The 24,545-nt window shown below is 33.8% G+C and overlaps 1 long non-coding RNA gene across 2 annotated transcripts in view; it reads right to left on the bottom strand.

The window, feature by feature from the left end:
- Window positions 1–24,545, bottom strand: part of LOC127564646 (uncharacterized) — a 203,498-nt gene that overhangs the window by 150,456 nt on the left and 28,497 nt on the right. For both annotated transcript variants that reach the window (XR_007954324.1, XR_007954325.1), the window contains exon 2: window positions 21,303–21,523. This is a non-coding gene — a long non-coding RNA (uncharacterized LOC127564646). The remainder of the gene's footprint in view (window positions 1–21,302; window positions 21,524–24,545) is intronic.

The following is a 24,545-nucleotide window of genomic DNA, read 5'->3' as shown; positions in this document are numbered from 1 at the left end:
TGTGATCCTAAGTATATAGGTATATAAATCAAGCCTTTATTGATAATAAATAAAAATTTCATAACCACCCCACATTCAGTTATAAGACCCCTTATGGATTGTAAAACAGAGTTTAAGAAGCTGAGCATACTACCTGTATAACCTTGGAAACTTCTCTGGGTCTCAGTTTATCTATCTGTAAAATCTGAAGCCTCTTCTACATGTGGAATAGATCAAGCAATCCCTACATTGGACCCCCAATGCCTTTATTATAATGGGCACTTTGTGTTGGATGATCTCCTGAAATAGAGTTAAGGAAAATCTCAGAAATCCTCTTAGCCCAGAGGCATCCAATGAAGCAAAGAAAAAAAAAAAATAATGACAACTTTTTCATAGAGTTTCTTCCTTATTAGAATATGGAAAAGAAAGGACTTAGAGCCCCCATTAGTCTGTTATATTCCTACCTATACAGTTTCTCCAGGAACAGGATTCATTGCAAAAACAATACATTCACAGTCTCTTCCTTATTCTCTCCTTTCTTATGTATATACTCAAGGTCCTTCCTCCCCATTCCCCATTGCATCCAAGACCATTGCCAATCATCCCCATGTATGTTTTAGCACTAGACACCAATGATTCTGGAGGACAGAGTGAAGCTATTTGAGGAAAATAATGGCATTTACCCTGCCAGGGCAGTTGTGAGGATCAAATGAGATAATTGTTGTAGGGCACTTAGCACAGAGTGTGGCATATAGCAGGTACATAATAAATGTTTATTCTCTTCTTTCAATTAGTTTGTCAATGTTGCTGTTCTAAAATTTAATCATGTGTGAATCTTTGTGACTTTGCTGAGGTCTAGATTTGGGGTACCTAAATGAAATTAGGGTTTAGTTAAGGTCTAGTGGCAGGTTTGGGGTACAGGGAGTCAAGCAAAGCTCCCCTGCAGCCCCCTTGGATTCGGCGCAAGGATACTCCAGTAAATGGGATGTAGTAGTAGTGCCAGTTCCCAATAAAAGCATTTATTGGCCCAGAGAGCTAGATTGATAAAAGAAGTTTATTATTAGGTGAAGATAGAGATATGGAGGGCACTGGATAAAGGGTCCAGTGGACAGAGGATCCTCACATGGCTACCATGTTTGGAATCTCTGCAAAGAGGGGTTCCCAGCATGGCCTTTTTATAATAGGAGACTTAGCTCGAAGGGCTTTTGGGTGTAGCCCCAAAATTGGCTCAGATCCGGGTGGGGCTGGGACAGGTTCGGATCTTCTATTGGAATTCAAAGGGACCAGGATTTGTGAGTTAAAGGGCAATTTACATTATTAACTAGAAGAGGGTGGGAATCTAGAAAGGAATCTTTCCTGCATCAACTTCATTTTGGGTTTTCTTGGCAAAGACATTTTACAGATGAGGAAACTGAGGCAAACAGGATTAAGTGACTTGGCCAGGGTCATATAACTAGTAAATATCAAAGACCAGATTTGAACTCAGGAAGAAGAATGTTTATGATTCCAAGCCCAGCACTCTATCCACATCACCACCTAATTATTAATCAAATAGTAATAATAATGATGATCATGATGATATTATAAATAATATTTTTATAATTAATCATATTATATGATGCAATTATAACATTGTAATTATGATAATTAATGATGCAATATTATTGATGATGATAATAATAGTAACAATAACAATAATATCCATAGTAATTTCCCCATTAGATTGATACTAGGAAAAAAGTCAGATATGTATATACAATTCTTTGCAAATCTTAAAGATGGCTAGTCAGTAAGTTGACAAGCATTTATTAATTTAGTATCTTGAGCTCAATGAACACTGGGCTAAATGATGAACATTTATTTTATTCCTTTTTTTTTAATCAATGCAAGTCAGTGCCTTCCGTTAGTTTAGTATTTGGTCCAGAGCAATAAGGGGTTAAACATTATAGGTGGGATTTGAATCCAAGGCCTTCTGACCCTAAGTTCTCTACTCATAACCTCACACCATATCTCTTGCAAATCTTAAAGCACTCAAAAAAGATCAGCTTTTATTTAAAGCTTCCTCAGTCCTATCATCTCCCTAGTCCACCTCCCCCCAGTAAGACTCTCAAACTCCCAGATCCAAGAACCAGCCTGGAGGCTGCTCCCTTTTATAGGCCCATGGTTACAAACACCTGCTGCCTGCTCTCCCCATCTCCAGCTGCCTAAGAAACTCAGCTGCTCCTCCTTTCCCATTCAAGCCCTAAGCATCCCCAGCATCTAAAAGGCTAAACAAACAGTTCTTCACATCTCCTGGGAATCTGCTAACATAAGGAAGTAGGCGAGGCACACTCTGGAACTGTATCAGCATTCTATCCCCTTCATACAGGCCTGAAATTCAAAAGTGCACCAGAGATAAGAGGCCTCTGGACTTAACTATTTCAGCTCAGAAATGTCCCACTATCCTCATATGGATGCCCTTGTCATGATTTATTGTACTCGTTAACGATCTTCTCCACAGTGCTTGTCAAACAAGCTAGAGAGGTTAACCCTTCCACATCCAGAACTTCCCCTGACTTGATTAGCGACTATTCGGTGGCCCATTATATCAAGGCTTCTTTTCCCTTTACATGTTGGCCATCTTCCCACCAGCCACTTATACCTATTCCTTAGCTATGCATAGTGTCCTTAAAAACATGACCATGACCTTTCCTTAAAATAATCACTAGCATCTATTTAAAATCATCAGCAAGCATCATATGTAAAGGTGATAAACTGGAACCACTTCCAATAAAATCATGAGTGAAACAAGTTTGCCCACTATCATCATTATTATTCAATATTGTATTAGAAATACTAGCTTCGGCAATAAGAGATGAAAAAGAAATTAAAGGAATTAGAGTAGGTAATAAGGAAACCAAATTATCACCCTTTGCAGATGATATGATGACATATAGAGAACCTCAGAGATTCTACTAAAAAGCTGTTAGAAATAATCCACAACTTTAGCAAAGTTGCAGGATACAAAATAAATACACATAAATCATCAGCATTCTTATACATCACTATCAAAATCCAACAGCAAGAGATACAAAGAGAAATTCCATTTAAAATAACTGTTAATGATATAAAATATTTGGGAATTTGCCAAGCGAAAGTTAGAAACTATATGAACAAAACTACGAAACACTTTCCACACAAATAAAGTCAAATCTAAACAATTGGAACAATATTAAGTGCTCTTGGATAGGCCAAGTGAATAAAATAAAGATGACAATTCTACCTAACCTAATCTATTTAGTTAATGCTATACCAATCAGATTCCCAGAAACTATTTTAATGATCTAGAAAAAAATAATAAAATTCATTTGGAAGAACAAAAGGTCAAGAATTTCAAGGGAACTAATGAAAAAAAAATCAAATGAAGGTGGCCTAGCTGTACTTGATCTAAAACTATATTATAAAGCAGTGGTCACCAAAACTGCTGGGAAAATTGGAAATTAGCATGGCAGAAACTAGGCATTGACCCACGCTTAATACTGTACACCAAAGTAAGGTCAAAATAGGTTCATGATTTAGGCATAAAGAATGAGATTATAAATAAATTAGAAGAACATAGGATAATTTTCTTCTCAAACCTGTGGAGGAGGAAGGAATTTGTAACCAAAGAAGAATTAGAGATCATTATCGATCACAAAATAGAAAATTTTGATTATATCAAGTTAAAAACTTTTGTACAAACTAAACTAATGCAGACAAGATTAGAAGGGAAGCAATAAACTGGGAGAATATTTTTATAGTTAAAGGTTCTGACAAAGGCCTCATTTCCAAAAATATATAGAGAATTTACTCTGATTTACAAGAATTCCAGCCATTGTCCAGTTGATAAATGGTCAAAAGATATGAACAGACAATTTTCAGATGAAGAAATTGAAACTATTTCTAGTCATATGAAAAGGTGCTCCAAATCACATTGATCAGAGAAATGCAAATTAAGACAACTCTGAAATACCACTACAGACCTTTCAGATTGACTAAGTTGACAGAAAAAGATAATGACGAATGTTGGAGGGGATGTGGGAAAGCGGGGACACTGATACATTGTTGGTGGAGTTGTGAATGGATTCAACCATTCTGGAGAGCAATTTGGAACTATACTCAAAAAGTTATCAAACTGTGCAAACCCTTTGATCCAGCAATGTTACTACTGGGCTTATATCCCAAAGAGATCTTAAAGAAGGAAAAGGGACCCACATGTGCAAAAATGTGATGGCAGCTCTTTTTGTAGTGGTTAGAAACTGGAAATTGAATGGATGCCCATCAATTGGAGAATGGCTGAGCAAATTGTGTTATGTTAAAATTATGTAATATTATTGTTTTGTAAGAAATGACCAGCAGGATGAATATAGAGATGCTTGGAAAGACCTACATGAACTGATGCTGAGTGAAATGAACAGAACCAGGAGATCATTATATATTTCAACAACAATACTATATGAGGATCAATTCTGATGGAAGTGGATATCTTCAACAATAAGAGGATCCAAATCAGCTCCAATTGATCAGTGATGAACAGAACCAGCTACACCCAGAGAAAGAACACTAGGAAATGAGTTTGGACCACAACATAGCATTTATACTCTATTATTGTTTGCTTGCATTTTTGTTTTTCTTCCCAGGTTATTTTTACTTTTCTAAATCCGATTTTTCTTGTGCAACAAGAGAACTGTATAAATATGTACACATATATTGTATTTAAGATATACTTTAACATGTTTAACATGTACAAAACTGCCTGTCATCTAGGGGAGGGGGTTGGAGGGAAGGAAGGGAAAAGTTGGAAAAGAAGTATTTGCAAGAGTCAATATTGAAAAATTACCCACACATATGTTCTGTCAATAAAAACTATAATAATAAAAATAAATAAATTAAAATAAAAACATGACCATGTGCTAGGGTATATGAAACATAAAAAAATTTCATGCTTATAAGCCTGATATATGCTCCAGGCTATTTGGCCCCTGCTTCCAGTTCTATTTCTCTTCTATATAGGATACTTTTTAAAAATGACCATATGCTAAAGTATACAGATCTTATAAACAAATGCAGAAAAATAGAAATATAGAAGACATCAACTACTAACAATATAACAAAAAAATCTAATAAAGGGACTTAATACTTTATTGCTATTAGAAAGTTAGTTTTCCATGTTAACTTTCTAAACCTAAATACTGCTTGTGTTTGTTCTCTCTCTATTAGAATGTTAGCTCCATGAAGGCAGGGTCTTTTTTTCCCCTCTTGTACTTGTATCCTCATTGCTTAGTTCAGTATTTGGCATATAGTAAGTGCCCAATAAATGCTTTTTTTCATTTATTCAAAAGTATTATGATAATTAGGAAACCCAAAGCACAACAGAACTTTTCTAAATGCCTTTTGTCTCCTTCAAAATAAAGAATGGAGTAGACTAGATTATCATTAATGATCTTAACAACTCTAGCAGTCTAAGAAATAATAAAATCTAATCTTCATATAGCACTTTAGGTTTCCAAACATCATCACAGTCACTCTATTAATTAGGCACTATTATTGTCCCCATTTTGCAGATGGGGAAATTGAGGTTAAGTGAATTATCCAGGATCATAGTCCAGTAAGTATCTGAGCTGGGATTTGCACCTATGTTCTCCTGACTCCCTGGTGCAGCTGGATGATGCTATGGATAGAGTGCCAGCCCTGGAATCAGAGAAGTCAGAGTTCTAAACAGGTCTCAGATGTTCACTAGCTGTATGTCCCTTAGCAAGTCACTTAATCTTGTTTTCCTCAGTTTCCTCATCTGTAAAATGAGCTGCAGATGGAATGATAAACAACCCCAGCATCTTTGCCAAGAAAATCCCAAATGGGGTCATGGCAAGGAGTCAGACACAATTGAAAGAAAGGAACAACAACATTTCCTGACTCCAAGCTCAGAGCTCTTTCCATTGCCACTAGCTGCCTGATCAAACCATGGTTCCTCTTAGATTAGGTATTTGAAATCTTGAAAAAAAATTGATAATCTAATATGCAGACTCACTAAATCTATGATCAAGTTCCTCATCTGCAAAAGGTGGGTGATAATAACTAGTATATCCACCTTACTGGGTTGTTATTGTAGTTAGGATAGTGGTTAGGATAAAGACAGAAATTAAAAACATGCGTTATTTCAGTCAATTTAATTTAATGCAACATATCTGTGTCAAGCACCTACTATGTGCCAGGTATTATATGATATGTGATACAAATACAAAAACCAAATAGAAGCTACCTTTATGGTGCTTATATTTTATGAGGGATATAGGATGACATGTATATATAAAAATAAATACAAAATACAAAGTAATTTTAGGGAGAGGTAGCACTGGATAACATGATAGGCATTTGGTTAGAATGGGAAGGGGGAGAGATTCTACGAAGCAAAGTGGAAGAACAGAGTAATTATTCTATGAAGAAGCATTTACTAAGCATCCCTATGTGACAAGTATTGTACTAAGTTTTGGGAAGACAAAGACATAAAGTAGTCATGTCAATGAAAAATTCACATTCTAATGGCAGAGAGGAATAGATATATGGGGAGGATAAAGCTGGCAAGAATGAATATAAGGGAACAGGAAATGATAATTATTCAAGGAAGAGAGTATTGGGCCTAGGCAATCAATATTCAAAATCATAGAAATTCTGAATGGAGCCAGCAAGGACAAAAACACTATAAAAATGATATTGAAGAAGTGAAAAAGACAAGATTAAGAAGGATAAATGGAAAATGTATTATGCTTAACAACATAACAATATAATAATGTCAATTTTTGATATATAATATAATATATATTAAGTGGCATGTGATACAAGTACTTAAAGAATATGTTAAATAATTTACAGAAATGTAGAATAAGACTATAATATTTGAGGACCTCAGTGTAATCTGTTCAGACCTAGTCAAATCTATGAAAAAGATAGATGAATAGAATATGTTAATATTTTTAAATTAGATATTATAGCTCTTCAGAGCTTAGTGAGTAAAATAATGCCTATTTCTCTTCTATACATGAAACTTTTTAAAATGGCCATATGCTAAGATATACAGATCTTATAAACAAATGAAGAAAAGTAGAAATATAGAAGACATCAACTACTAACCACACAACAACAACGACAAAAAGCTAATAAAGGGCCTCTGATTTCCTCAGAGGAAACTTTATTGGAAACTAAGTTGGGTTTTTTTTTGGTTTTTTTTTTGTTTTTGTTTTTTTAAGAATTGGTACATCAAATAACAAACCACAGAAACAATAGATTTTTCTTTTTAAATGACAATGAGATAGCCTACCAAAACTTTTGGGATAATAATCGTAAATATTTTCATCAACAAAAAAATTACTGAATAGATCAATTGATTGTGCATAAAACTTTAGGGGGAAAAACTAGGAAAAAACCCTGATGTAAACACAAACACAGAAATTCTTAAGGTCAAAAAAGAACATTTTATAAAGGTGAAAATAAAACCACTGGACAGATAAAACCATCGGTCTTTAAAAAACTTCATAAAATGCTACAATGTTCAATAATCTGATTTTAAGAGAGAGAAAGAAAGAGAGGGAGGGAGGGAGAGACAGAGACAGACAGAGAGAGACCAAGTTAGAGTTCAATCAAGAATGTAGCGTTGCTTTTATATCATGAAATTTATTTTTAAAAGATCCTTATAATAGCACAACCAATAAAAATCACCAATTATATAAATTCCTAGAAAAAAATTTTTGACAAAATGCAATATTTAGTTGTGTCAGAAAACCAAAACAAAACACAGAAATAAATGGAGCTTTCTTAATAAGATAAATAATATCTATCTAAAACCAAACACTAGTATTACATGTAATGGAGAAACACTAGAGGTTTTTCCAAGAATATAACGGGGAAAGCAAAGCTGTCAATTATCATCACCTGTTCCATTTTGCTGTAGCTGTAGAAATGCTATAAAATCAGCATTTTATGGCAATCAAATCAGAAAAAAGAAACTGAGGAAATCAAATAGGCAAATAGATAATGTTATCCAATTTTGTTAATGATATGCACTTTTAAAGAATCCTAGAGATTCACCTAAAGCAAAGATTCTTAACTTAGGATTCATAGACACCAGAAGATCTATATAGAGACTGTAGAGGATAGATGGACTTGTATGTGAAAAAATACATATTTATTTTCACTAACCTTTGCAATCATTATTCTGTGAAGGACTCCATAAATTTTGCTAGACTGCCAAGGGGTCCATGATAAAAACAATTTTAAAAGCTCCTAAACTAACATTTTAATTGACACTTCAGAAAAGGAACAGGCTGTTTAATAAACTTGTAAATAACATTTAATATATTACTAACAAAACCTGGCAGGAAGAGAAAGAAAAATTCTATTCAAAATTGTAAAAGATATAAAACATTTAAAGATCAATTGAACAAAACACATCTAGGAACTAAATTAATAAACCATAGAACACATTTTTACAAAAGTAAAACTGGAACTAAATAATTAAAAAGATATTTATTGCTCATGGTTGGGCCATTCTAATACAATAAAACATTCTAATACTGATAAATTAATTTACTTATTCATTACCATACAAACCACCAATATTTCATTTTATAAAGTTAGAAAAATAATAGCAAAATTGATTAGGGAGAACAAAAGATAATGAATTTTAAGACAAACAATGAAAAAGGAGCCAAATGTAGAATAATATTTGTAGAAGCTCTTTTTGTAGTAGTAAATAATTATAAAATAAGAGAATGACTATCGATTGGCAGTGTGGCTATATTATAGAATATAAATGCAAAGGAATAAATATTGTGTTAAAGGAAATAACAATGGGAATGGAGTTAGAGAAAATCCAGAAGAGTTGTCCAAAGCTATTTGAGTAAACACAACCAGGAGAAAGATATATACAGAAACAACTTGGTAAAGAAAAATAACTTTTGAAATATTTAAGAATTTAAGAAAGAACACTCACTACTCTAAAGGACTAGTGATAAGGAAAGCTCTATAACTTCTGTCAAAAAGGCAGAATGAGATAAATGTTTTTAGCCCATGTGTATATTTGTTTTGTTCATTTATATGCATTTGTTGCAACAATTTATTTATTGATCAATTGATTCCTTATTTTAATTATTATTTCCTTCCTTCTTTATTTTATATTCTTAATTACTATTTACAAGTTGCACAGGGAGCTAATGATTGAGATACAAAAAAGGAGGAAAAAAAGGAAAAATATTAATCAATCAACATCAAACATTTATTCAGTACTATTATGACATGCAACTCTGCTGCTGCCCTTGTGGAGATTACATTCCCATAAGGGAGAAGATATATAAATAATTTCTTAATTATTTATATAAAATATATTTCTATCAAAGAAGCAAGTAGAGACTTCATATATATAATTGATTACCTACTCAAGATGAAGAGGAAAGAATTTTGAACTCAAAATTTTAAAAAGTGAATGTTAAATTTAATATGCAATTGGGAAATGTTTAATGAAATAAATAAAACTAATTTCAGAAAAACATATAGAGTAGATGAAAAATAATTTTTAGTATCTATAGGGAAAAGAAAAAACCATCTATATAAAGTCACATTTGACCTAAGTCTTAAAGGAAGCCAGGAATAAGAGGTGAAGTTGAGGAGGGAGAGATCTTAATTATAGATTATATGGTGTCAATACAAGGGAATAGAGGCAGGAATTGGGGAGTTTTCATGAAAAATAACAAGCAGATAGGTATAGCTAGTTCATAGAGTATATGTGTCTGTGGGAGGAGGTAGCTTGAGGGGTGATGTGGGGATTTAGTGGGGAGATGGAAAGGTAGAAATGCTACTACTTTCCATTTTGTGAACTTTTTTTTTTCTGCCCATTTTGAGAAGGGGTTATATCAACTAATCGACTATATGGGATGATTGAGAAAGAAGAATAGAGGATGGTGTTAAAATTTTGAGCTTGAGTGAGTGCAAAGGTAGAGTCTCAATAGAAATAAGGAAGTTAGGAAAGGTAAGATTGACAGGGTGGGGAGGGGAGAGGAAGGAAACATTAGTTTTAACCATGGTGAGTTTGAGGTGCATTTGGAACATATCATTCAAATATCCATAGGCAGTTGGAGATGCAATAATAGAGGTAAGAAAAGAACCAGGACTTGTTATATACATCTGGAAATCATTTTCATAGAGATTATAGTTTAAACTATCTCTGGTGGGGAAATGATGAGATTATAAAATAAAAATATGTGGAGGATAAAAGAAGCAGAGTCAGGGTCCACCTTTGGTTAACAGAGCTGAAGAGGATAAAGATCCAGTAAAAGAGAATAATAAAGAATAGTCAAAAGGATATAACTAGAATTAAAAGAAATCAGTATTGTGGAAACCCAGATGAAAGAACATTTTAGGAGAAGGAAAACATGAGTATCAAAGGCCTTGGAGTGATGGAGAAAGATAAAAATGGAAGGAAAAAAACTGATTTGGCAACTAAGAGATAATTGATATCTTTGGAGAGGTCAATTTCCAATTGAATAAGTTTGGAAGATATACTGTAAAAAGAGAAGAAATTGAGTTTGAAACCTCAAGAATTTTCACTAAGAAGGAGAGAGGAGATATGCTATCAGTGATGGTTGAATCAAGAGAGGGATTTTTAAAGATGGGAGAGACACAGCTGACTGTGTTTATAGGCAGCAAAGGAGCTAGTAAATAGGAAGAATTGGAGATTAGAGAAAGAATGGGGATGATATGGAGGCAGTTTATCATAAGAGATGTGAAGGAATGGGATAAAGCACAAAAATAGAGGGGCTAGCTTTGGCAAGAAGGGTGGTTATCATCAGAGGAGATGATGGGAGATTGTCATCAGAGAGAGATGAGAATGGAAAAAATTATAGTTCACTGACCTCAATTTTTTGGTAAAGTCAGGGGTCCTCAGCTGAGAATGGGCAGGGTGAGAATCTTTTGGAGGCTTAAGAAGGGATGAGGTTTGTAATAGCTGCTGTGGTGAATGGGATATAGAATCAATTGGAGAGTTATAGAAGGATTTGCTTTCTTCGGTGAGGGCTTAGGTAACAACCACAACAGAAATAACAACAATAATACTTTCATAGATCACTTAAAAATTTTCAAATCACTCAACACACACTTTTTCATTTGATAGATAAAACAATCCTGTGAGATGGATGCTATCATTTTCTCTGTTTTGAAGAGGAGGAAACCAAGACAGACAATTTAAGAATCTTGTCAAGAGTTACATAAATGTCTAAGACAGGATTTGAACTCAGAGCTTTCTATTTCCAGAGCTGTATACTGCATTCTATCTACTATGTCACTGAACTATCTTATTAAATAATATATTATATAGATACTTTAATTGTACTGAATTGAACCAGCATGATTTTGCAAATTTTATCTTGGATAAATTGCACCAAAACATGAGAGAAGGAGGCAGCTAGAACACATAGCGGACACACTGGTCTTAAAGCCAGAAGATCTGAGTTTGAATCAAGTTTCAGATACTTACCAGCTGTGTGATCCAAAGGAAGTCACTTAATCCTGTTTGCCTCAGTTTCCTTATCTGTAAAATGAACTGCGGAAGGAAATGGAAAACTATTCTAGTATCTGCCAAGAAAAGCCCCTATGGATATGGAATACATACATTTTCACATCTCTCCAATAGAGCAAAGGGGAGGAAAATGAACTGTAATGTCTTCATTGTGCAAGGAAGGAATGGGAGGGCTAAATTATATGTTCATTAGATTTTGATAAATAATTACAAAACAACTGACTAATAATAACAAAGGGGAGAAATGAGAATGAACCCAGAGTTAGAGTTTGGTAAGGAGAGAGAAGGCACAGAAGAAAATAAAGGAAGTTCAGAGGGAGACCTAGAAAAGCAGCCCAACTTTGAAATGAACATGTTGAATTTATTATGTATTTTTAAAAATACAAGCTGTACATAATAGAAATTTGGGGTTTCAAGTCTAATTCTCTTTTTTGCTCTTGTTAAGTGAATGATTCTGTTTTTTAAAGTTTGCCAGATTAAGAATAATAAAATAACAAAAAAAAAAGGAAAAACTAAAATAACAAATTTAACATTACTGTTTACTGACATGAACTGAATTCTTGCAAGGTCTAACTCAGATGCCTGATCTAGCTTCCCACCAATTACAAAGTGAAAGAATTCCTTCCTTCCTCAAGGATCTCACAACTCTTTATTTGGGTCTCCTTTGGCCTTCCCACACTCCACCATATTTATCTGAGCAGTAATCAGTACCATTCTTCCACACCCCAATATATCAAAAACTCCATAATATATCATTTTATTATAATCTCCAAGAGAGCAGACTTGATATTGTCTCCATTGAATTTCTATTGCTTTTCACATCTAAATTGCTTAAGAAATGTTTCTGGACTCTAGCTGAAGTCATATATATATATATATATATATATATATATATATATATATGTGTGTGTGTGTGTGTGTGTGTGTGTGTGCGCGCTATTGTATGTATTCCATCTCTCTCTCTTTACATATATATGTATATATGTAATGTGAAAAATGTATGTATTTCATATATATATGTATATGTGTGTGTGTGTGTATATGGAATACATTTTCACATCTCTGCAATAGGGGAGAGGAGAATTAACCATAATACCTTTATTGTGTAAGGAAGGGATGGGGGGGCTAAATCATATATTCATTAGATCTTGACAAATAATTATAAATCAATCATAGCAAAGCACAGGTATCAAGTCAAGCTTTGATCCCTTTTAAAAGCAACCTCCTCACTGCTCTGGTGAGAATGATGATTATTAATCATCATTGATTAATTATTGATTCATAGTTGCCCTCCTTCTGTAAAGTTCTGATTTTGAAATTTCAGTTTCTTGAAGAACATTATTAATAATGATATTGGACTTTCTTGTTCAAACCCCACCCAGGTAGGGAAGCCATTTTATTCTACTCAGATTTGGTTGGGGATAAATTCTTTGAATAAATTTCCTAAGGCTGAGGATAATTTGGATGTAAATAATCAAAGTTCAGATTCAGCCTTTTTTTGTAATCCTCATTCTTTCATTAATTGTTAGCCAATCAAAGTTGGTTGAGGGGGAGAAATGATTGAAACTCTTCTTCCAATGGGCATATATAACTGGGTGAACCAACCATCATGATTGTCTCTGATCTAAGAGAAAGATGGTCAAATGACCATCTTTTTATTAAAATACTGGTGTTATTAATAAAATGATTAAATTACCCAGAAATTATGTTTCTTAAACCTTTTTAAAGGTCATATTGCAAATCTGTGAAATAAAGAGGTGGCAGATTTAAAGTAGAAAGACATAAAGCACTGGATTTGGAATCAGAAATCTTGGTTTCAAATCCTGCCTCTGTCCTTTATTATTTTGTGAAAGACACTGAGCTTTATGGATGTTTCTTTCTTTGTAAAATGAAGAATTTGACCCAGAGAAGGTCTGAAACCTCTTTGGCCCCAGATCTATGAGAAATCCCCTTTCATTCTAGCTGATCTTATATAAGATTGCCCTAAAAGCATATAGTTTTCCTTTATTCCCTACTATTTGAAGACTAGATTAAGAAGAGTAACTTCATCATTTGGTATAACTCTGCAAAAAACATCTCATCCTGAAAATGTTAGCTTCCCCCATTAACACTGTTGCTAGACTTTGGTGAGATTAAGTACAACCAAAAAAAAAAAATGCTCATTAGCTTTTAACGATCACAACAGACAGATATCGTATCTTTAAATTGCTTTCAGAGCCTAGTTTCTATTTTTATAATCAATTTTCTAACTAAACAACATTCATCATTATGAAAACAAATCATGTAAGTCATACACATATTTCTGTCTCCTTATGACAGACATTGATTTAGAAAAGGAGAGAGAAGTTTCAACCTTCAGTAAACATCTGGTCCCCTTAGATAAGGAAATCACCGAGCATGGCCTGGCTTTTCATACTGGGGGAGAGAGAGAGGGAGAAGGTAAAGAGAAAAAAGAGAGATTTACAGTAAAGGACAACAACAAAAACCTGAACCGCCTAGAAGAGACAACACAATTTATAATCTGTCTCAGGGATGTAGCTCAATTATCACACATTTTGGGATCATCTTTATGCTTCAGGTTATGTTTCCTTTCAAAACAGGATGGTGGGTTGCTGGGAAAATCAATCATCCAGGGGAAAATCAATCATCCAGAGGAAAATCAGATGCTGATGTGAAAGGGTTAAGGAAGAACAGCTGACTGGTAAATTTATGCCATAATGAAGACTTCCGAGGTGACAGGCCCCACGTCCATTAATCTATTGTCATAGAAAGGATAGATTAAAGTTTAGAAAAATCCTATGTGACCAGGCAAATACCCGAATGATTTCAAATGTAGTTATAGACTACTGAAAGGTGGTCTGAGTCCATAGGAGTTTAGGTTTCATATTGAAATCTATTTTAATAATTTTTAAGAATATATGTTAGTCCTATTTAACATGTAAAGGACTGCTTGCCATCCGGAGGAGGGGGTGGAGGGAGGGAGGGGAAAAATCAGAACAGAAGTGAGTGCAAGGGATAATGCTGTAAAAAATTACTCTGGCATGGGTTCTGTCAATAAAAAGTTATTTAAAAAAGAGAATATATGTTAGTTAATAAGCAAGTCTTTCAGAGTAGTTATGGATCATAGTACTGCTGAGAATAGCAAAGTCATTGTTGTCCAATCATCTTAGTCATGTCTCTTTGTGACTCCATTTGAAGTTTTCTTGGCAAAGATATTGGAATGATTTGCCATTTTCTTCACAAGCTCATTTTACAATTGAGGAAATCGAGACAAACAGGGTAAAACAGAGAGTAAGTGTTTGAAGCAGATTTGAACTCAGAAAGATCAATCTTCTCGATTCCAGTATTGGAGCTCTATGCACCATGACACCATCTACCAGCCCATTTTTAAAAGATTATACTTATTCCCAACCAGAGAGCTATTACTTCTTTTGTGCAAAGGAAAATAATCACATCTGGGGACAGAAACTATGTGTGGCAATGTATACAGTATTCTGACCAAGTGCTACAAGGAAGGGGGGAGTTTAATTATCCAGTAATCTTGCTGTGGGACCCTGAATTGTACCTGACAGAAGAAAACCATTTCTTTAAAGAAATCAAGAACTAGATTATCTGCCAAAATGACGTGCTATATAACAAAACGAGTTTTTATGTGGCCTGGATATTTTCCTCCTTTTGGTTGCCAAGAATGTTCTCCCACTGAGAAATCGGATTTAAATGCTAGGTCAGATTCTTTTCTCCTTCAATAAAGCTCCCTGCTAGATTCTTTGTAATGCTAACATTAGACCCACAAACAAGACCTCCCCTACAACTCCCCAGTTTTTTTTTTATCATCTTCCCTATATTTGAAGTGAATACATTGACTTCAATTAATGCATAAACATTTATTAAGCACCTAAAATATATGTGACAGGCACTATGCCAAAAACTGAGAATACAAAGAAAGGTAAAAGCAATACCTGCCCTCATGGATCTTGTATTCTAAAGAATGTCAACTAATTAAATGCTATTTTATTTCAAATCATTAGTTCTTTTGTATTAAGTATTAAGTATTATTACTTCTAAACTCATTCATTGGAAGACTTGATTTTTCCTCCCTTTGCACTAAGAAGAGATCATTTGAGTCAAGAAAGATGTTTTGTTTTGTTTTCTTTCAAAGTTTTTGTCATTATGGGACTTTTCTTTTAGATGGTCGTCTTTCAGGACTGAACTTGGTCCCTGCTTGCATGAGTCCAAAGTGAAGTAAAGGACTGGATTATCTGCCAAAATGATGTGCTATATAACAAAACGAGTTTTTATATGGCCTGGCTATTTTCCTCCTTTTAGTTGCCTGACTGAAGAGGAAAAGGCCTGGAACTGGGAGGATCAGGAAAAAGGTAGGAAAAGGAGTTTTTTTATTTTGTTTTGTTGGTTTGTTTTTTGTTTGTTTGATTGATTAGAAGTGACTAAGTGGCAAATTTGTGAGTTTTCCGATTCCTAGCTCTTCAAGTGATATTCATTAAGTTTTATCTCCTGTATAGCCTGAAGGATTGCTATGAGGTACAATAGACAGAGCACTGAGCTTGGAATTCAGAAGACCTAAATTCAAATCTGTACTCAGACACTAAATGTGTGACCCTAGTCAAGTCATTTAACCCTATTTGCCTCAGTTTCCTCATCTGTAAACTGAGCTGGAGAAGAAAATGGCAAAATATTTCAGTATCTTTGCCAAGAAAACCCCGAATGGGATCATATACACAAAAAAATCATAAACAAATGAACAACCATAATAACCGATATGCAACCTAGGGCTACAAAGAGAAAATGTTCCTGCCCACAAGGAGCTTAATTCTATTGTTTTTACTGAGAGTATTTTTTGGCTCTGACAACCATTTATTCATTTTCCTTTTCCAGATTCTAAATTCAATGTTTGAATTAATGATCTATTTTTCAAAGAGGAAGAGAGCGGAAAGTATCCGGTGTGGTTGAATGTACATTCATCAATCACAAAGCAGGTTGGATTCAGTGACCTCTCAATTCCCTCTAGGTCTCAGATTCTATGAGTTTGTGAAAGAACAGAAGAAATGCCTTGGATTTGCAAAGGTTATTTTGGCAACTTGGAAGCCTTGGTCAATTTACTAGCTATTGTTTCTAAGCCCCCAGACATTCTAATGTTGTCAGATTTCTGGGATTCTTCCCAGGTCTAAGAAGCTGTGACTCTGTGATTGCTTTATCACTGTTCTTTGAGATTGAGTCTGCTTCATTCCACAATGTCAGAAGGTTACATTTGTTTCAGTGTTATGGGCTTTTTTTTTTTAACTCCAAATCAAATCCACTTTGTATTGGTTTTATCTGATAGAGTTCTACAGGGGATACCATAAGGGAAGGATCAAAAGAGATTCAGTGGAAAAAAAAGCTTCTTGGTGAAAAAGAAAGTTAGTATAAAGCATTAAAAAGTTATAATGACATAACAACTCTTCAGCTCCTCTTATCAAAAGTTCTCAGGACTCCAATATGAAATCTCAAGGCTAATATTGCCTCACATTCTATTTGCCAATGGCTACAGGGAACCCAGTGGGTTCCAATTGGGTCAGAAATCCAGTGGAGGTCTCTTCTGGATCTAAAGTCCCCAAGTACAGCCCAGCCCATTCAGAAGATCACAACTCAGAGACAATATCTGGACATGAACTGGGAAGTACAATTATAGTTTTGCATCAAAGAGTAAGTAGATACACATGTATATACATATGCAGAAGAAATGGAATGTCATTTCCCACCCTATATATGAATATTTTAGTGATTATTATGTTCTCATTAATATCATACTGTTCAAAAACCTGGAAAGTCCTCCATGAACAAAGTGAAATATACTATGTACAAAGTAATAGCAATGTTCTGGGATGACCATCTGTAAATAACTTTGCTCTTCTCAGTTGTGCAATTATTGTATTATTATTATTATTGTATTATATATATTATTACTGTATTATAAGTCCTCTGAAGGACTTACTTATGATGAAAAATCTATTCCCAGAGAAGGAACTGATTGAATCTGAATACAGATCAAAGCATTCTCTATTCATATTCATTCATTCATTCTCTTTCTCTCTCTCTCTCTCTATCCCTCCAATGTAATTTTTCTTGAGGATTTTAGGGTTTTTATTTTCATTAGGGTGGGACAGCTATGTTTTCTTTCACAACTTCACTTTTATGCAAATGTTTTGTTAACTTCACATGTGAGTTCTTAATTGTGGGTGGGTTTAAGGGAAAGAACTTAGAAGTCAAAACTTTTAAAAAAAAATGTAATTTTTAAAAAAATATAACTGGGGAAATATTAAATAAATAAAATGTTACTCCCATCTCACTACACTAACTATATTTGATTTACTTATCTCTTTATACATTCAACCAACACAACATGTAAGCTCCTTAATAGCTGGGATGTTGTACATTTGGTACCTTATAGAAGAGAACACTTAATAAATGTCTGTTGGATTGAACGAGTCCACTTCCTTTTCTAGTTAAGCATTTTCAGGATGGTGTCTTTTCTGTCAAGTTTCAAACAGTAATCATCCCTGGTAACATGTGGCAATGTCTCTTTATCTAACAGAGAAAGGAAGGAGAGAGACCTATAAAGTTATTACCTGTAGGTTTAGCAAAAGTGTTTGGCATTCAATGATGTACATCCTTGTTTATGGTACAGTGGATAGACTGTCAGATCTGAAGTCAGGAAGATCTGAGTTTAAATATAGCCTCAGATGCTGTCTGACAGATAGTTGTGTGACCCTGGGCAGGTCATTTAACCCTTTTGCCTCAGTTTGCTCATGGGTAAAATAAGCTGGAGAAAGAAAGGGTAAAACATTCCAGTATCTTTGCCAGGAAAACCTCAAATGGGCTCACAAAGCTCTTGCACATGACTGAAAATGACCCCCCCCCCAAAAAAAAAATCCTCAGAGTTCAACAAATAGAGCTGGGTATGAGGGGGACTTCACAATTCAACTTGTCCTAAGATCATGCATTTAGAATGGAAAGAAGTTTAAAGGTCAGTGATATCTAACAGTCTTTTTTATTTCTTTTTTTAAACATGGGCAAACTGAGAATGAGAGAGATGAAGGAACTTGCCCAGATAAAGTCAGAATTTGAACCCAGGTCACTGGATGCCAAATTCGGTACCACTCCTCTCCATGTGCGCTAGCCACAGATTAACCTCACCTTCTAGGCTATCCCACATGAAAAGAACCATATCCTAAACTTAATTTCACATTACACAATACTATATGAGTGAAAGCATCTAATAAATAGTCAACCTTAACACATAATCCTACCTTATGCCCTCTCAGGTCAGACAGCCAATATTGTCTCAGGAAGGAAATTTTAATTTAGTCTTCCTATTTTTAATCATGCAGATTTTAGGGAATTGTGATGATTTTGAAGTTCTAACTTCTGAAGCTCTTTAGACACCATTTTGGAAATAACACATCTATTAGTATAAATTGTAGATTAGGAGCAGTATGGATTTCTATACAATCTGATGAAGTCTTTATATATAGTACATACCAGCAGAAATTCTTTTGGGGGATGGATTAGACTCCATGGATACTGAGGCTCTTTAAAATCTGAATTCTGTAACTTGGGGTGATATATGTGTGTATATATGCATATAAATGTATATACATAAATATGTGCATTATACACAGGTATAATATACATCTATTGTTCACTACATGTGTACATTTACACCGACATATATTGATATGGTCACCTATGTTTATATATGTAACACTTCACATGTATACTTGTGTAGGTACATATTGTACATGTATATGCACGTATGTATGGGTGTGTGTGTGTGTGTGTGTGTGTGTATAAAACAAATCATACATAGCTCTGTTGCTCTTCTAGACCCGTGATGTTAATAGTTTTGGAAAATTCTGATATGGAAACTATTTCTAATAATACAGATTATCAAATTAGCTATAATCTACAACTCTTTCTGTCACTTCTCTCTGTCTACTGTGTCTCTACATCTGTCTTATCTGTTTCTCTCTCATCTGGGAGTCCCTAGGGTCAACAAAATTCAAAGTTTATTTCTTATTCCCAGTGTCTAGTATCGTGCTCAGTACACAAGGGTAGTTTAATAAATTTTGGGGTTAACTAATTATAACCTGTAAATGGTACAGTTTACAAACTTTGATTCTTGACTTCCTTTTGCCTATTTTTTCTCTATACTTTTACTATCACTAGGTGATAATGGGGTCACAAAAATCTAAGAGTCATTTTATATTTTTCTTTATCTCATGAAAGGCCACAGACAAGAGTTTAATATAAGTATGAGTTTCTCTATACTGAGGTTGGCTGGTCTTCAGATAATAACTCTCAGTCACTTCTTACTAGGATCAGTTCCAAAGCTGCCTGCCTGTCTGCATGAAGAAAGGAATGATTGTGCGATGATCTGAGCTATACCTCTCTTCCTATACTCTCCCCAAGAATAGTAGTCAAGTAAACAGGTATTTGTGAAGTGCTCAGTATGGACCAGGTATACTGCTAAATGCTGAGGATACAAAGAAAGTCAAAAAAAAAAAAAAAAAAACAGTCCTTACTCTCAAAAAACTTATAGTCTAATAGGAAAAATAACTTACTAAGAACTATGTAAAATAATAATAATATATATTATCATCACATTATATTAATATTTTAAATTGCTTTAATTATTTATATATAAATATTTATGCTGACAATAATTCTATAACAATTGATATTTATATATTTATACAATTAATGTTTGTGCATTTGATATATTATTTTATAATCAATATTATTCTATATTTATATGATTATATGTTGTTTTATATGTCCTTATATAACACATAATATAATGTTATAATAAATACATATTATGTATAATATAGTATAATTACTATATGATTTATATGCCTATACTTGCAGACATGCAAATATGTATATACATACTCATACATATCTATACATTATACATACACACATATCACATTGTAGATAATATTGGAGAAAAAAACATTAAGTTCATTAGCTAGGAAAGGCTTCTTGTAGAAAACAGGATTAGAAGTTGAAACTTGAAGGAAGCCAGGAGTTGAGGAAAGCAAAAGGGGAAATGTCAGTGGGTCAAAAATGTCATGGAGCTGGGTAAGACTAAAAAAGATAGGTCTAGGTCAGGTTAGGAGGGAATTTATAAACTAAACAAAAATTTACCTTTGATCATTGGAGGTAATAGGAAGTCAGTAAAGTTTAGTATGGATTAGATCAAAAATTTGGCTAAAGTCAAGGTAAAGTCTATCCTCATCATTTCTCCATCGATTGAAATCCTATCCAAAATGAGAATGAGGTTAGTCTGGTGTGACTTGCTTTGGGTGAAGTCATTTTGATTTTTTTTTCAGTCATGACTTCCTTTCTATATGTTCATCAACCATCATCTTAATGAGCTAGTATAGAATTTTTCCCAAGAATCAAACTCAAACTTGTGGTTTGCATTGTTTTCTTTCCTTTTTTTTTTTTGAACACAATGACACTCTTCTCTGGTTCGTCAGAATAATTACCATTTCCCATAGTATTTCTTTAAAAAATTTTTTTCTATTAAAATATTTTGGTTTTACATCATAAAAATTTCTCCCTCCCCGAGAGCCATTCCACATATGATTTTGATAATGAAAAAGAAGAAAAGGGTAAAAAATCAACAAAACTGATCTATATATTGAAAAAGTCTGAAAATAATTAAGATGTTCCATACCTGCGGGCTTTCTCCTTCCCCAAAAGAGTCCTCCTGATCTTTGAGTTCTCAGATCTGATGGCTCAGCAACTGTATCTTCCAGTTCTTTCAGGCCCAGAAAATAAAGTTCATTTGGGCCTGGGGCACTTGAATTCCTCTAAGACAGTTGGGTGCTGGCTTTTTATTTCATTACTTTTCTTGGGTATCATCATTCATCATTTCCAAGTGTAAAAGTCATTGGCCTTTGCAGAGAAAACAGAAACCAAGAAATCAAGACTGGGCAACACAATCTTCTCTTTGTCATCATTTCATCCACCCCAAGAAAAGATCTTATCTCTCTTTTGACACTTTTTCTGCTAATATGGTTTTTAAAAAAGAAGAAAGTTATTGTCATTATCTTCTCTACTTGTTTATCTTAAGTCCTGAGTTCATTTTAATATTACTTTTAGGAACCTGAAGCATTTTTCTTTTGTTTTTTACTTTTTTATTGTTAAAGCTTTTTGTTTTCAAAACATAAATAATTTTCAACATTCACCCTTGCAAAATCTTGCATCTCAAATTTTTCCCTCTCTTCCCCCCATCCCTTCCCCTATATGGCAAATAATCCAATATATGTTACATGTAATTTGAAGCATTTTTCCATTTGAAGAATATATGATGCAGCTAAGAATAACGAAGACCCAAATTCAAATACTGTCTCAGACACACACTAGATTTATGAACCTGAACAAGTCATTTAATCTCTCTCTACCTTAATTTCCTCATTTGTAAAATGAGAATAATAATAGCATTAATCTCCCAAGGTGGTTGTGATAAAAATATTGGTAAAATGCTTGCGAGTTTTTAGATGTTACATAAATACTTGTGATTAGTCGCTTAACTCTGCTTGCCTCAATTTCCTCAGGTATAAAATGAATTGGAGAAAAAAAAGGGCAAACTACTTGAATATCTTTGACAGGAGGACCCCAAAGGAGATCATGAAGAGTTGGGCATGACTGAAAACAACTTAACAATAACAAAAGAGAAGAAAAATGGCTGTTTTCATTTTTAATTGGCTAATTAATTTTTATTTTATATTTATATTTCAAAAAGGTTACACAGTATTAAGTCATATCCTCTCCATTATTCCCAAGAGATAAAATGAGTAGTCAGTCGCTCAAGTCTTTTCAGATCTATAACAAGAAAGCCAAAGAAAATCATCCATTCTAATCCAGTGAAACAGGCACTAGAATTAGTCATAGGTTCAATTTGAACTAGGTACAAATTACAGCTCTGTAATTAGTACCTGTATGACTTCAAGCAATTTATCCCTCATCTCTAAGATGTGAAAGTTGGAGGAGATAGCCTCTAAAGTTTCTTCCAATTCTAAAATGCTTCAGTTCTTGGAATTTCCAGACCATTCAGATTAGATTGTGGAGAATAAGTCAATCTATGTGAACTCTCTCCCCACTTCATCCCTACTCTTATCATTTTCTGTCTCAGTGATATGATTGCCTTCAGTCTCTCTGATTCATATTTTCCTCATGTGAAAATAAGTCTAAAAATACTTGTAAGTCATTTAACTAAATTCACTGAGTCACATTTCCTTAGTTCATAAAATTCAAACAAAAATATGGAGAGTTAATTAACTTTTCTGAGCCTCAATGCCTTTCTATATAAAATAGCATATAATAATATTTGCAAGTTATTCTGACCCTCAGCTTTCTCAAAAAATAGGGATAACAATATTTGCAATTGACTTATTCTCCACTTTAATTTTTAGTCTCCTCATCTGTAAAATGGAGATATTAAACATGCTCAGATTGAGATTCTAAGAGATTTATGCTTGCAACTCCAAAGTGCTATGAGATGCAATATTCTGTAACTATAAATAGCTGTGTCTTATCTAGGATGGAACCAGAACAAGATTCCATTGCATAGGAGTACATGAATTTCTAGCACATTCACTCCAGTGACACCAGTAATCTTCTTGGGTGCCATTTTACAGGAAGCAAGAGAAATCATAAGGGACCTGCTTCAATTTTTGTCTAACTTGAAAACTCAGGCTATGTTCTTGACTTCCATATCAAATTTTTGCTGTGAACATGATATGTCATCTTAGAACAACAACAAAAAATGCATGCATGTAATTATTCCAGGAAGAAAAGATGACAAACCATTTTTTTTTCAATAAAAGTAGGCTTTTGCCTGAGATTGGAAAGAAGTACGAAAAAAAAAATCAAATAGAATATTTGTCACAAGACTGATGAAAAGGTGATTTTCTTTTCTGCTCCTCACACTAGACTGATAATGAAATGCTTCTTTTTGCTTGGTATCAGAAAAAAGGGCAAATCATTATGGATCTCTGCTCTAGCTAATAGTCTAAAACAAGAGGATTTGAAAAGAGAGTATTTTACAGCCCAGTGACTCTTTGAATGTAGTCAAGACAATTTAGGGGTTTAAATATTCTGCCTGCCTTCCGAAATAGAGGCATTGGCTCTTTGGTAATTAAAATAATATACACAGAAATAGCACTGTGTGTTGTTTGTGATGTGTGTGTGTTTGTGTTTAAGAGCTCATTTTCTGTAATTAGGAGCAAATGAGTTGTTGCTTTGAGACAAATAGATCGTTCATATTTTGCTAAAGAAAAGGGGTGGGAGGAGCCTGAAAGATCAGGATATTTCCTAGCATCCTATTTCTCCAAACTTTATTTAGGATAGTAGAACTATTGATCTATGAGTGAAAGGGTCCTGGAAGTTATCTAGTCTTATCCCTCACTCTACAGACAGGGAAACTGAAGTTTAGTGAAATTAAGTGATTTGCCCATTTTATAGATAAGGAAAGTGAGGTCTAGTGAGAATAAGTGTATTTCCCATCTTAATTGAATTTAGGAATAGATTTAGAACTGAAACAGACCTTAGAAGGCATCCTGTCTGATCCCTCAAATTTTACAGATGAAGTAATGAAGATCTAGACATTAAATGACTTCATCATTGTCATATATATGATTTCATTAATATAATCTTTAATAATATATAATATTTTGGTTCATTATCTCTATAATATATAACACAGCATATATGTATATACATTTATGCATGTGTATATGTACATATGTAAATGCATATACAATATATGTGTTCCTACATAATATTCCTAGGTTCCTATTTCTAAAGTGTTATAAACTTTGCTCCTTTTGATGTCAGTGGCAAGACAAGGTATGATTAAAATCTCCTTTGGGAAAAGAGCATTGCAAATATTTTGTTTCTAGATTACAAGTAGTCA

This window comes from Antechinus flavipes, chromosome 5 (assembly GCF_016432865.1).
Source record: "Antechinus flavipes isolate AdamAnt ecotype Samford, QLD, Australia chromosome 5, AdamAnt_v2, whole genome shotgun sequence".
NCBI lineage: Eukaryota > Metazoa > Chordata > Mammalia > Dasyuromorphia > Dasyuridae > Antechinus > Antechinus flavipes.
This window is presented reverse-complemented; position numbering and strand designations above follow the sequence as displayed.